Genomic DNA, 13,450 nt, shown 5'->3' on the forward strand with positions numbered 1-13,450 from the left:
CACAACGGGAGAGGCCTGTGTACTGCAAATAAATAAATAAATAAATAAATAAAAACTGGAATAGCATGATAAAGCTAATGGCAACCTCTTTTTAAAATTATAGTTGATTTACAGTATTGAGCTAGTTTTGGGTGTATGGCAAAGTGATATATATATCTATCTGAATATATATATTTCAGATTATTTTCCATTATAGGTTATTATAAGATATTGAATACAGTTCCCTATGCTATATAGTAAATCTTTATTGCTTATCTATTTTACATGTACTAGTGTGTATCTGTTAATCCCAAATTCCTAATTTATCCCTTCCCCCTTCCCTTTCCCTTTCCCCTTTGTTTTCTGTCTGAGTCTGTTTCTCTTTTGTATGTAGACTCATTTGTATTATTTTTGGATTCCACATATAAGTGATATTACATAATAATTGTCTTTGACTTACTTCACTAAGCATAATATTCCCTAGGTCCATCCATGTTGCTGCAAATGGCAATATTTCATTCCTTTTTATGGCTGAGTAATAATTCCATTGTATGTGTGTATATATGTACATACATATATATGTATATATGTTTTATATATATATATATATATATATATATACACGCACACCGCATCTTCTTAAGCCAATCATTTGTTGATGGGCACTTGGTTTGTTTCCATATCTTGGCTGTTGTAAACAGGGCTGAACATTGGGGTGCGTGTATCTTTTACTTTGTCTTTTCTGTATATATACCCAGGTGTGGGATTGCTGGGTCATGTGGTAGCTCTACTTTTCGTTTTTTCAGTAAACTTAATGGCAACCTCTTGAACCATTTTAAGTTAGTTCTACTTCCAAATAGCACATTTAAAAAAATTATTATTTTTTTGGCTGCATTGGGTCTTCGTTGCTGCATGTGGGCTTTCTCTAGTTGCAGTGAGCGGGGGCTACTCTTTGTTGTGGTGCACGGGCTTCTCATTGTGGTGGCTTCTTTTGTTGCAGAGCATGGGCTCTAGGCATGCGGGCTTCAGTAGTTGTGGCTCGCGGGCTCTAGAGCGCAGGCTCAGTAGTTGTGGCGCACAGGCTTAGTTGCTCCGCAGAATGTGGGATCTTCCCGGGCCAGGGCTCGAACCCGTGTCCCCTGAATTGGCAGGAGGATTCTTAACCACTGCGCCACCAGGGAAGCCCCCAAATAACACTTTTAGCCAGCAACAGCTTACATTTTTCTCAATGCTCTAAGATATAACTTTTGGCATCCAAAAGTATAAGTAAGCACTTTTGTGATGAATAAAAAAATCAAGTGCTAAAATACCCATGGTTTCCTGTGACAGGGTATATATTCCCCTTCAAGTAATGTTCTCCCCCCAAATTAACATTTTATTTCTCCCTCGAAGAGGAAGGAAAAGAAATCACAACAACCTTTTTTAGTTGAGGAGAAAAAACTGCTTGATTCGTTCATGTACTGTAAAAGCAACTGCTTGAGAAAGAACACAGTGAATGTAATTAAGAGAGAAACCATGATATCCTTTTGAATTCTCTGCCGTATAGACATACTTTACAGTCACCTCCATGGTATGGCACTTTTCAAATTCTGGAAGAACAGTCCTTAACTGCATTCACTGATGAGTTACATCAAATGGGTCGGATCTGTCTGTGTTATTGCTCCAGCAGCACCACCATAATGTAAGTTTATGTGAGTTTTCAAAACTCAGACGTTAGGGTAGTCTGAAGGTCTGTGAAGAAGGGTGGGAACATGGGAAAGGTACCAAAAGTAAAAAAAAAAAAAAACTTGCACGAGGAGCCGTTCCTAATACAGCAGGCATCAGGCCTCTGTAAAATGCAAGGCAGCTTCCTTTGCATAAATTGTTTTGAATGCATGAATAATTCCTGTATAGGTATGCGCTAGGCCTACTCTAACCACGTGAAGAGGGTAAGTACCGATAACTGCTGTTAAACCTGCTATCGGTGCAGCCATTCATCTGTGCACAGACCAGAAACTCCCAGCTTTGTAGTAATTAATGTTCTATAATGCTCAAATGCGATAAACTGGATCACACCATAGGGAACGATTTGGATCATCACCGCACCATTCCCTTTATACAACCCCCAAGGTATCCCTCCTTTGGGGAACAGCATGCAATGCAGCAAACACTCCCAAATGTTTGTAATGGTGATTGTGAGCTGGTAATAAAACCTTTGCCTGATATAAAGGAGCACCTGTTTGGGCACAGCATCCAGCAACACCTGCAGCCAGGAAGGAGCACGGCCAGGAGAAGTCTCGGCCTGCGATGGACCCTCCAGCTTCTGCTGCCTGCCGCATCGCTAGAGGTAGGGTCGCCACAGCCAGTGCTTCCTCGGGAGATTTGGTTGCCAAATTACAAGCCAAGGGCCCTAGCCATGGCCAGAGCGGGCGGTGACAGGGCACCAACCGCCTGTCAGGAGGGGCAGAGTCTGTCCTTTAACCTTTATACTAGAGTTATGTGGTTATATGTCATCACATTATAGTATTAGAGTATTCTAAATCTGACTATATACTTAGCTTTACCAGTGCAATGTGTATTTTCACGAGCTTACATATTAGTAGTTAGCATCCTTTCATATTAACTTGAAGAACTTTTTTCAGCATTTCTTCTAAGGCAGGTATAGTGGTGATGGATTCCCCCAGCTTTTGGTTGTTAAGAAAAGCTTTCTCTTCCCTTCATTTCTGAGGCATAACTTTGTTGGGTAAACTCTTCTTGGTCGGCAGTTTCTATGTGACCATGCTGGTGCCTTGATTTTGGACTTCCCAGGTTCCAGAACTGTGAGAAATATGTTTATATGCTATCCAGTTTGTGGTTTTTTGTTACTGCATCCTGAATGGACTCTATCAATCAAAATAGAATTGTTTATTGAAATTCTTTTTCTCTTGTAATGTCTTCTCCCCCCTTCATATATTACACACTTTGGTTTTGGTGATTGTTCCCCTAAGCACTTTTATGCACATATATGTACCTCCTTATATACAGATATCTTGTCCAAATTGATCAATAAGATCATAATTGCACATGTTCAATATTTTTTCCCACTAAACAGGACATGGACAGGTTTCCAAATCAGTATATAGTTACACTTCAGTATTTTTTAAATGCTGTATAAAACTAGATAGTATGGATATCATGATTTTTTTCTAAACAACCTTTTCCATGTAATGAAAATCTTGGCTATGTCCAGTTTTTAGCTCCCGTAAGCCTGTTCACTGGGAAAGCAACAAAACTATTTAAGGATACATATATATATACACATATATATATATACACACATATGTGTGTGTGTATATGTGTGTGTATATATGTGTGTATGTATGTGTGTGTATATATGCGTACATGTGTGTGTGTGAGTGTGTGTGTGTGTGTATATATATATGTATATAAAGAAAGATTCCCAGCAGTGTAATACAATCCTTTCAATTTAAGGAACTGAGCTCCAGAGGGCAAGAACTTTATCCAAGGCCAGATTTAAACCATGACTGATGCCAGTGATCATAAAATTTCCATGAAATCCTGCCAGCCTTTCAGCTTATATAGTTAATAAGGAAGAAATGACTCTTACTAATGTAATTGATTTCTTGAGAATAATTTTTGAAATCCAAGGCAGTAATTATCATTTTCATCTTGTCACTCTTTTGCTAAGTATTGTTCTTAATCATCAGGGACATTCTTGTTGGCAGGATGAACATTTACAATTATTTTGTAGAATAGAGAATTGAGCCCCTGGGACTTCAGATGCTTTTTTCTTCTCTTTTCTCCTCTCTTCTTCTTTCCCTTCCCTCCCCCTCCCTCTCCCCCCTCCCTCTCCCCCCTCCCTCTCCCTCCCTCCGTCTCCCTCCCTCCCTCTCCCCCCTCCCTCTCCCTCCCTCCCTCTCCCTCCCTCCCTCTCTTTCTGTCTTTTTCCTTCTTTGTTTCTTTCTTGGTTATTTGTCATAATACCCAAGGCATAATTTGAGTACTCTCGTACAATAGCCTATGTCTTGGGGTTACAAGAGAACTCTGAACAATGGGAGAGACAACAAGGAAATCAATGCTCCACAGTACGGATAGGGTTAAATAGAGAGCATGGCTGCAGGAGAAGGTGAAAAGTCAGCTCTACTTGGAGATGGACATAGTGGGTGATGCTTGAGTTGATAATTGAAGGATGAGTGGACATTTATCACGTGGGGAGGGCATGCTAGTCATAAGGAACAGCATGTAAGTGCTTGGCGTTCTGAAAATAATTCGTATAATCAGGCAAATGTCTATTTTCTATCCTGGGATTGGCAGGAGTTGCAGTGGGAAGTAAGAAAACCCAAATCACAGAAGGCCTGCCCCCTGTTAAAAACTCAGACTGTCCGCCTCCAATCTTGTCTCACATTGCAGTAATCATCTAGATGAGAGATGAGGGCCTAAGCTATGGAATGAGACATGATAGATGTGAGAGATTTAAAGACTGAATCAATGCCAGCTGAAACCTAGCCAGGGTCCTAGTGCTGTTGAATCTCAAACTAATTGGGAGACAATGGTCAGCCAAGAGATGGGAAAATTGGTAGTTATCCAATTTCTTGTCTGATTCAAGATTTCCTGAGTTACTTGATATATCCATGTCCAAGGCACTTTTTCAGGGACAATAGAAGGCATTTAAGTATACTAATACTTGGGATTCTAAATTTCTTTTCAGGATAGTGTGAGAGTGGTCAAAACTTATAAACCACAAACCTAAGGAAGTAATGGGTTAGGGATAAAGTTCAAAGCTTGAATCCTGGTCATTCCTAATGTGAAAGGTTGCTAAGACTTGAGTCTTGGTATAATTTTTCAATGTAAAGGCACACAATGAATGATCTCTACTTTGCTTGTACTATATCATAGTAATTGAGATATACTGAGCTAATCTCTTTGCTTGTGTTTCAAAAGGGAATAATATAGAGGCACATTAATACCAACCCCACTCCTAAAATTCTCCCCTACCTTCTTTCTCTCACTTCACCAATGTGAAGCTCTATTCTATGTCCACACCAGCAGATTCCTGACTAATCAATTTCAAAAGTCTAAATGAATGATGTTCAGCTTAAAAACAAACTGGCCTGCTGGCCCCTGTAAACAGAAAATAAACTTAGTTCCATGAACTGCCCAATACCTTCTAATTTTCAGGATCCAGAAGGATCAGGCTCAGAAAATGTATAAATGGAGGCAGAGCTGAAAACTCCCCAGAGAAACAACTGAAGATACAGGCATCAGTGCTAGGACCTCACGTGGCAGGCAATTCCACCATCAATAAATCTGAAACAAGCAACACCAAGAAATAAGGATACTGGAGAATTTTGACATTTTAATTAGTAGATGCAGCAAAGTGGATTCAAAATTTCATATGCAAGCATTTGATTAACAGAGCCCAGGTCATGTGCCCATGCCCGGTTACCAAGATGACAAGGAAAAGTTGAATATACTTTTGGACTTCTAGATTTGTAGCAGGAGGTAGCTCTGTTAGATACCAAGACTCACACAGGATCCAATAAGAAGGGGTTCATGCTGGGTATAATCTGTTGCCACACTAATGCTGCATTAAAAACGACACCAGACTTAGTGGCTTAAAACAACCATTTATTATACTCACAAGACTATGGGTCCACTGGGTTGTTCTGCTGGGTTTAGCTGGGCAATTCATTTGGTCCTGGCTGGGCTTACTCTGGTGACTGGCTTGCTGTTGGTTAGTCTAGAATGGTCTCAGCTGGCGTTACTGGCTCTGTTCTATGTATTTCATCTTCCAACCAAATTCCCTAGGCAAATTCTCATGGCAACTGCATGGGTCTAATACCTAGGCTTGGAGTTGGCACACTGTCAGTTCTACCACATTCAATTGGCCAAGGTCCACATCCAAGGAATGGGGAAATTGTGGTTCCTCCCATGAAGAGGTAGAGCCTAAGACCAATTCCAAAAATAGCCTCAATTCTCCACCTCTCCTATATGTATGCTTTTTTTTTTTTTTTTACTTTTAGAATGATGGGCAAAGTATCTTGCCTACCACTTTACCTAGCCATCCAGCTTCTTTTCTATTCTCTGCTATTATCAGTAATTATAGGTAAACATGTATGCATGGTTCCTTTTTCACACAAATGGTCATATATTCACACCATTTTGTGCTTGATTATTTGCATTTCATGTAACTTGAAGTATATCCCATATTCATAGGTGTATATATCTGTAGCGTTAATTCCTAAAAGTAGAATTACTGGGTCAAAGTGTATATGCATTTTAAAATTGGAGAGTGACAAACAGCACTCCATAAGAAACAGCAGTTTTATATACTTTCCCACCTAGAAATCTATGCAGTTGTTTTTCCCAACTCCTTGCCAAAATGCCAATCATCAAACCATTTTATATTATAAACATTATTTTTAAAAGTATTTTAGTAAATTTTAAAATTTCAAATGTACAGAAAAGTTGCAATGACAGTAAAGTACAGCATATCCCCATCATCAAGATTCCCCAATGATTAACGTATTTGCTCTGCGAGCATCTCTATATGAATATCTATTGCCATTATTTGTTTTCTGAGCCACTTGAAAGCTAGTTGCTAACATGATGCCCTGTCACCTCTAAATCTAGTGTATATTTCTGGAACACAAAGACCCTCTCTTACTTATAAAGCAACAATGCAACCATCCAAATTAGGATATCAACACTGATAGAAAACTACTGTCCAGAAGTGATGCTGTGTTCTTCTCAGTGTATCACATCAGGAGGCACATGACATTGACCCATCCCACTACTGTTTATGTTAACCTTGATAACCTGCTCAAGTTGGGGTCTGAATTACATGTGGAGAAGCCTGCCATTTCCCCCTTCTGATGTCCTTCATAATTGAGAAGTATTTTGTGGGAAGATTTCTAATAAGAAATGGGATATTGGCCTAGTTTCAAATTTCTATCTACCAGCCTTCACATCCATTGATAATTCCCACCTGAACCAATCAGCATTGTAATGGTTGCCAAATGGTTTGTTATTTTCCTCATTTCTTCATTTATTAGTTGATACTCAACTGTAAGGGAAAGCATTTCCTTCTCTCTCATATGTTAATATCAGTATGTACTTCTACAATTTTATTCAATGAATTGTAATCCATTACTGTCCTTTTTAAAAAATTTTATTATTTTTAATTGAAGTACAGTTGATTTACAGTATTATAGTTCAGGTGTACAGCATAATGATTTACTATTGCACATTCCACTTCATAATAGGTTATTATAAGATAATGGGTATAATTCCCTGTGCTATACAGTATATCCTTATTGCTTGTCTATTTTATATATAGTAGTTTGTATCTGTTAATCCCATACTCCTAATTTTTCCCTCCCCACATCCCTCTCCCTTTTGGTAACCATAAGTTTGTTTTCTATCTCTGTGAGTCTTCTGTTTTGCATATACATTCAAATGTATTTTTTTAGATTTCACATATATTATACAGTTTTTGTCTTTCTGTCTGACTTATTTCACTAAGTATAATACTCTCTGTGATCATCCACACTGCTGCAAATGGCAGTATTTCCTTTATGGCTCAGTAATATTCCATTGCATATATGCAGCATCTTCTTAATCCAGTCATGCGTTGATGGGCACTTGAGTTGCTTCTGTCTTGGCTACCGTATTGGGTTGGCCAAAAAGTTCGTTCGGGGTTTTCCGTAACATCTTACGGAAAAACCCGAATATCTTATGAAAAATCCAAAGGAACTTTTTGGCCAACCCAATAACTAGCATTGCCACAAACATTGGGGTGCATGTATCTTTTCGAATTAGTGTTTTCATTTCTTCTGGATATATACCCAGGAATGGAATTGCTATGGTAGTTCTATTTTTAATTTTTTTTTTTGTGGTACGCGGGCCTCTCACTGTTGTGGCCTCTCCCGCCACGGAGCACAGGCTCCGGACGCGCAGGCCCAGCGTCCATGGCTCACGGGCCCAGCTGCTCCGCGGCATGTGGGATCTTCCCGGACCCGGGCATGAACCCGTGTCCCCTGCATCGGCAGGCGGACTCTCAACCACTGCACCACCAGGGAAGCCCCTATTTTTAATTTTTTAAGGAACTCCATGCTGTTTTCTATAGTGGCTGCACCAAATTACATTCCCAGCAATAGTGCAGGATGGTTCCCTTTCTCCACATTCTCGCCAACATTTGTTATTTGTAGACCTTTCAATGATAGCCATTCTGGCCGGTATGAGGTGGTATACCTCCCTGTGGTTTTGATTTACATTTTTCTAATAATTAGTGATGCTGAGCATCTTTTCATGAGCCCATTAGCCATCTGTATGCCTTCTTTGGAGAAATGTCTATTCAGGTCTTCTGCCTATTTTTTTTTATTGGGTTGTTTGTTTTTTTGTTGTTGAGTTGTATGAGCTGTTTGTATATTTTGGATGTTAACCCTTTATTGGTCATATCATTTGAAAATATTTTCTCCCACTGCATAGACTGTCTTTTCATTTTGTCTGATTTCCTTTGTGCAAAAGCTTTTAAGTTTAATTAGGTCCCACTTGTTTAATCTTGCTTTCATTTCTTTTGCCTTAGGAGACTGATTCAAGAAAATATTTCTATGATTTAAATCAGAGTGTTCCATCTGTTTTCCCCTAAGAGTTTTATGGTTTCAGGTCTTACATTAGGTCTTTAAACCATTTTGAGTTTATATTTGTATATGGTGTGAGGGAATGTTCTAATCTCATTGTTTTACATGTGGCTGGCTGTCCAGTTTTCCCAGCACCACTTTTTTAAGAGACTGTCTTTCTTCATTGTATAGTCTTGCCTCGTTTGTCATAGATTACTTGACCATAGGTGCGTGGGTTTATTTTGGGCTCTCTATTCTGTTCCATTGATCCATGTGTCTGTTCTGGTGCCAATACCATGCTCTTTTGATTACTGTATCTTTGTAGTGTAGTCCGAAGTCTGGGAGGGTTATACCTCCAGCTTTGTTCTTTTTTTCTCAGGATTTCTTTGGCAATTTGGGGTCTTTTGTGGTTCCATACAAATTTTAGGATTATTCTAGTTCTGTGAAAAATGTCATGGGCATTTTGAGAGGGGTCACATTAAATCTGTAGATTGTTTTGGGTAGAATGGCCATTTTAACAATATTAATTCTTCCACCCTGAGAGTATGGGATATCTTTCCATTTCTTTGAAACATTCTGAGTTTCTTTCATCACTGATTTATACTTCTCAGAGTATAGGTCTTTTTCTTTTGATGCAATTTTAAATGTTTTTTTTTTACTTTCTCTTTCTAACATTACATTATTACAGTAAGTCACCTACATATGAACCTTAAAGTTGTGAACTTTCAAAGATGCAAAAGTGCATTTGCATGTCCAATCATGTAAGTTAGTTCATGTGTCTGGCATACATTGTCACATGTGTGCATTCTCTACAAGTGATTGTGCTTTTGTGTACTTGACTGTATAGTACTGTATAGAGTACAGTACAGTATCTTTATTTCAAGCCCAGGATATCCCAAAGCAAGCATAAGAGTGGAGGTGATGTAGCTAGTACTACTGCACTTTTCAAGGTACTGTACTGTAAGATGAAAAATGTTTATTTTTTGTGTTTTTTATGTATTTGTGTGAAAAGTATTATAAACCTATTACAGTACAGTACTATATAGCTGATTGTGCACCTACTCTAACTTTGTTGGACTCACAACAAATTGGGCTTACAAACACGCTCTCGAAACTGAACTCGTTTGTATGTAGGGGACTTACTGCAGTATATAGAAACACAGCATATTTCTATATTAATCTTATATCCTGCAACCTTGCTGAACTGATTTATTCTAATAGATTTTGGGTGGAGAATTTTGGGTTCTCTATATAGAGTATCATGTCATCTGCAAATAGTGACAGTTTTACCTCTTCCCTTCCAATTTGAATACATTCTCTTTTTCTTGTCTGATTGCTGTGGCTAGGACATCCAATTGCTAGAAGTGGTGAGAGTAGACATCATTGTCTTATTCCTGAATTTAGAGGGAAGGCTTTCAGCTTGAGTATGATGTTGGCTGTGGGTTTGTCATAAATGGCCTTTGTTATGTTGAAATATGTTCCCTCTATACCTATTTTGATGAGAGTTTTTTTTTTGTTTTTTTGTTTTTTTTTGTTTTTTTTTGCAGTACACGGGCCTCTCACTGTTGTGGCCTCTCCCATTGCGGACCACAGGCACCGGATGCGCAGGCTCAGTGGCCATGGCTCACGGGCCCAGCCGCTCTGCGGCATGTGGGATCTTCCCAGACTGGGGCACAAACCCGTGTCCCCTGCATTGGCAGGCGGACTCTCAACCACTGCGCCACCAGGGAAGCCCTTGATGAGAGTTTTTATCATGAATGGATGTTGCATTTTGTCAAATACTTTTTCTTCATCTATTGAGATGATCATATGATTTTTATCTTTCCTTTTGTTAATGTGGTGTATCACATTGTGTGATTTGTGTATGTTGAACCATCCTTGTGACTCTGGGCTGAATCCAACTTGATCATGGTGTATGATCCTTTTAATGTATGTATTATCCTTGTTATGTTAGATTTGGTTTGCTAATATTCTGTTGAGGATTTTTGCATCTATAGTCATCAGAAAAAAAAAAGAATTACAAGCCAATATCTTTGTAGTGTCTTTGTGTGGTTTTGGTATCAAGGTGATGGTGGACTTGTAAAATGAATTTGGGAGTGTTCCCTCCTCTTCAATTTTTTGGAGTAGTTTGAGAAGGATAGGTATTAGTTCTTCGTTACATGTTTGGTAGAAGCTGTCTGTTCCTGGACTTTTGTTTGGGTTACAAATTCAATCTTGCAGTGATCAGTTTATTTAAATTGTCTTTTCTTGAGTCAGTCTTAGCAGGCTGTATGTTTCTAAAAATTTTTACATTCTTCTAAGTTGCCAATTTGTTGACATACAACTTTTCATAGTATTCTCTTATGATTTTTTAGTATCTCTGGGATATCAGTTGTTGTTTCTTTCATATTTTGTTTATTTGGGTTCTCTTTTCTTTGTGAGCCTGGCTAAAGGTTTATCAATTTTATCTTTCCCAAAACCAGCTCTTGGTTTCATTGATCTCTTTTATTGATTTTTTTCACTTCTATTTTCTTTATTTCCTTGTTGATCTTTATTATTTCCTTCTGCTGACTTTGGGCTTTGTTTGTTGTTTTCTAATTCTTTTAGGTGGTAGGTTATATTGCCCTGAATTGTGATGAACTTCTCTCTTAGAATTGCTTTTGCTGCATCTCATAGGCTTTGGAAACTTGTTTCCATTTTTATGTCTTGATGGATTTTCTGATTTCTTCATTGACCCATTGGTTTTTTAGTAGCATGTTGTGTGTAGTCTGTGTTTGTACTTTTCCTTTTTTTTTTTTCCTGTAGTTGATTTCTAGTTTCATACCACTGTGGTCATAAAAATGCTTAGTATAATTTCTATCCTCTCAAAATATGTTGAGGGTTATTTTGTGACCCTAGGATGTAATATATCCTGGAGAACGTTCCATGTGCACTTGAAGAATGTGTATTCTTTTTTTGGATGTAATGTCCTATAGATACCAATTAAGTCCAACTAGTCCATTGTGTCACTTAAGACCACTGTTACCTTACTGATTTTCTGTCTGGATGATCTGTCCATTGATGTCAGTAGGGTGTTTAAGGTCTCCTACTATTGCTGTATTATTAATTTCTCCTTTTATGTCTGTTAGTATTTGCTTTATATATTTAGGTCCTCCTGTATTGGGTGTGTATATATTAAACAGTGTAATATCCTCTTCTTGTATTGATTCCTTTATTATATAATGTCCTTCTTTGTCTTTTTTATAGCCTTTATTTTAAGTCTATTTTGTCTGATATGAGAATTGCTATCTCTGCTTTCTTGTTGTTTCTGTTTGCATGAAATGTTTTTCCATTCCCTCACTTTCAGTCTGTGTGTCTTTCACCCTGAAGTGAGTCTCTTGAAGACAGCATATTTTAAGGGTCTTATTTTGTTTTATCCAGTCAGCCACCTGTGTGTTTTGATTAGAGAATTTAGACCAATGATATTTAAAGTAATTATTGATAAGTATGTCGTTATTGCTATTTTATTACTTGTATTCCAGGTGTTTTTGTAGTTCTGTTCATTTCTTTTTGTTTCTCTCACTGTCGTTTGATTTTTTTTTTTGTAGTATGCTTGGGTTTCTTTTTGTTTTTTTGTGTGTCTATTGTAGGTTTTTTTTTGTGTGTGTGTGGTACGCGGGCCTCTCACTGTTGTGACCTCTCCTGTTGTGGAGCACAGGCTCCAGATGCGCAGGCTCAGCGGCCATGGCTCATGGGCCTAGCCACTCCACGGCATGTGGGATCTTCCCAGACTGGGTCACGAACCTGTGTCCCCGGCATCGGTAGGCGTACTCTCAACCACTGCACCACCAGGGAAGCCCCTACTGTAGGTTTTTGATTTTTGGTTACCATGGGTTCATAAGTGTTGACCCATAATTATATCTACTTGCTTTGAACTGATAGTCAAATTCAAACACATTCTAAAAGATCTACATTTTTACTCTCCTCCCTCAATTTTTCTGATGTCATTGTTTTATATCTTCATGTTTATCCTTTTAGTGTTTACTGTAGTTATAGTTGCTTTTACAGTATTTTTTGTCTTTTAATGTATGTACTGGCATACTTAACACATTATTGACTGGGGGATTTTTGCAGAAACTAATACCTGTGGCTAGTGATTTGTTACATAAGTGAATACTGAAACACCTGCATTTGAGTAAATATCAATAACTTTTTTTGCATTTAACATATTTATTTGAAACTTTGTACATGTCTTACTAAAGCATTCTAATATTTTGTTAGAGTGTGTTAGGCAGTATAGCAGGCACCTTGGTGTGGGGGAAACAGAACATCTATTACAAATATACCATGTTTCACTGTGTTTTCCCCAGAAGAGCAGACTCTCCACTTTCTGGCAGCATTTTGTTTTAGTCCTGTGGGTATTATTTCCTCTAGAATATGTTCTTTTATTTTACCTGATGACAAGATGGATCTTTGTGGGGGGCTCTTTTAGAAATACCATGAGAAGGACCAGGGTGGGACTACCACTACAATCACCAGAATGGTCAGTTACCCATTCTCTAGTTACTGCTAACAAAAATTGCTTGTAAGTCATTTTATTCTGTGCATTTAGGCTACAATAAATTTTAAATGCATTGAATAAACTGCAATTACTCAAATAGAAACCCACTTTCTTATACCATTTTCAGGTTTTCCAGAGGATATTGAAGTTTGCCTGATATTGATCAGATCGATCAACTCCTTTCATACATTTATTATACTCTAATATACAAGTGGGCTTAGTCATCTGATGTCTAGTCCTCCTGTCTTCCTTTCCTGTAGATGCTGTGGAGGCATCATGAATAGTTATCACCATGTGGAGTAGCCTCTTGTCTTTCCATATAAGAAGAATCATTTCTCTCTTACATAAAAAT

The 13,450-nt window shown here is 38.1% G+C and overlaps 1 pseudogene across 1 annotated transcript; it reads right to left on the bottom strand.

Annotated features, from left to right (window-relative positions):
• Nucleotides 1-1,401: 1,401 nt before the first annotated feature.
• LOC307185685 (solute carrier family 25 member 16-like) lies at nucleotides 1,402-2,211 on the bottom strand (annotated as a pseudogene). The gene has a single exon. The product of its transcript is annotated as a solute carrier family 25 member 16-like (transcript).
• Nucleotides 2,212-13,450: the final 11,239 nt, after the last annotated feature.

The sequence above is a fragment of the Stenella coeruleoalba genome (assembly GCF_951394435.1).
Source record: "Stenella coeruleoalba genome assembly, chromosome: 4".
NCBI classification, from domain to species: Eukaryota; Metazoa; Chordata; class Mammalia; order Artiodactyla; family Delphinidae; genus Stenella; species Stenella coeruleoalba.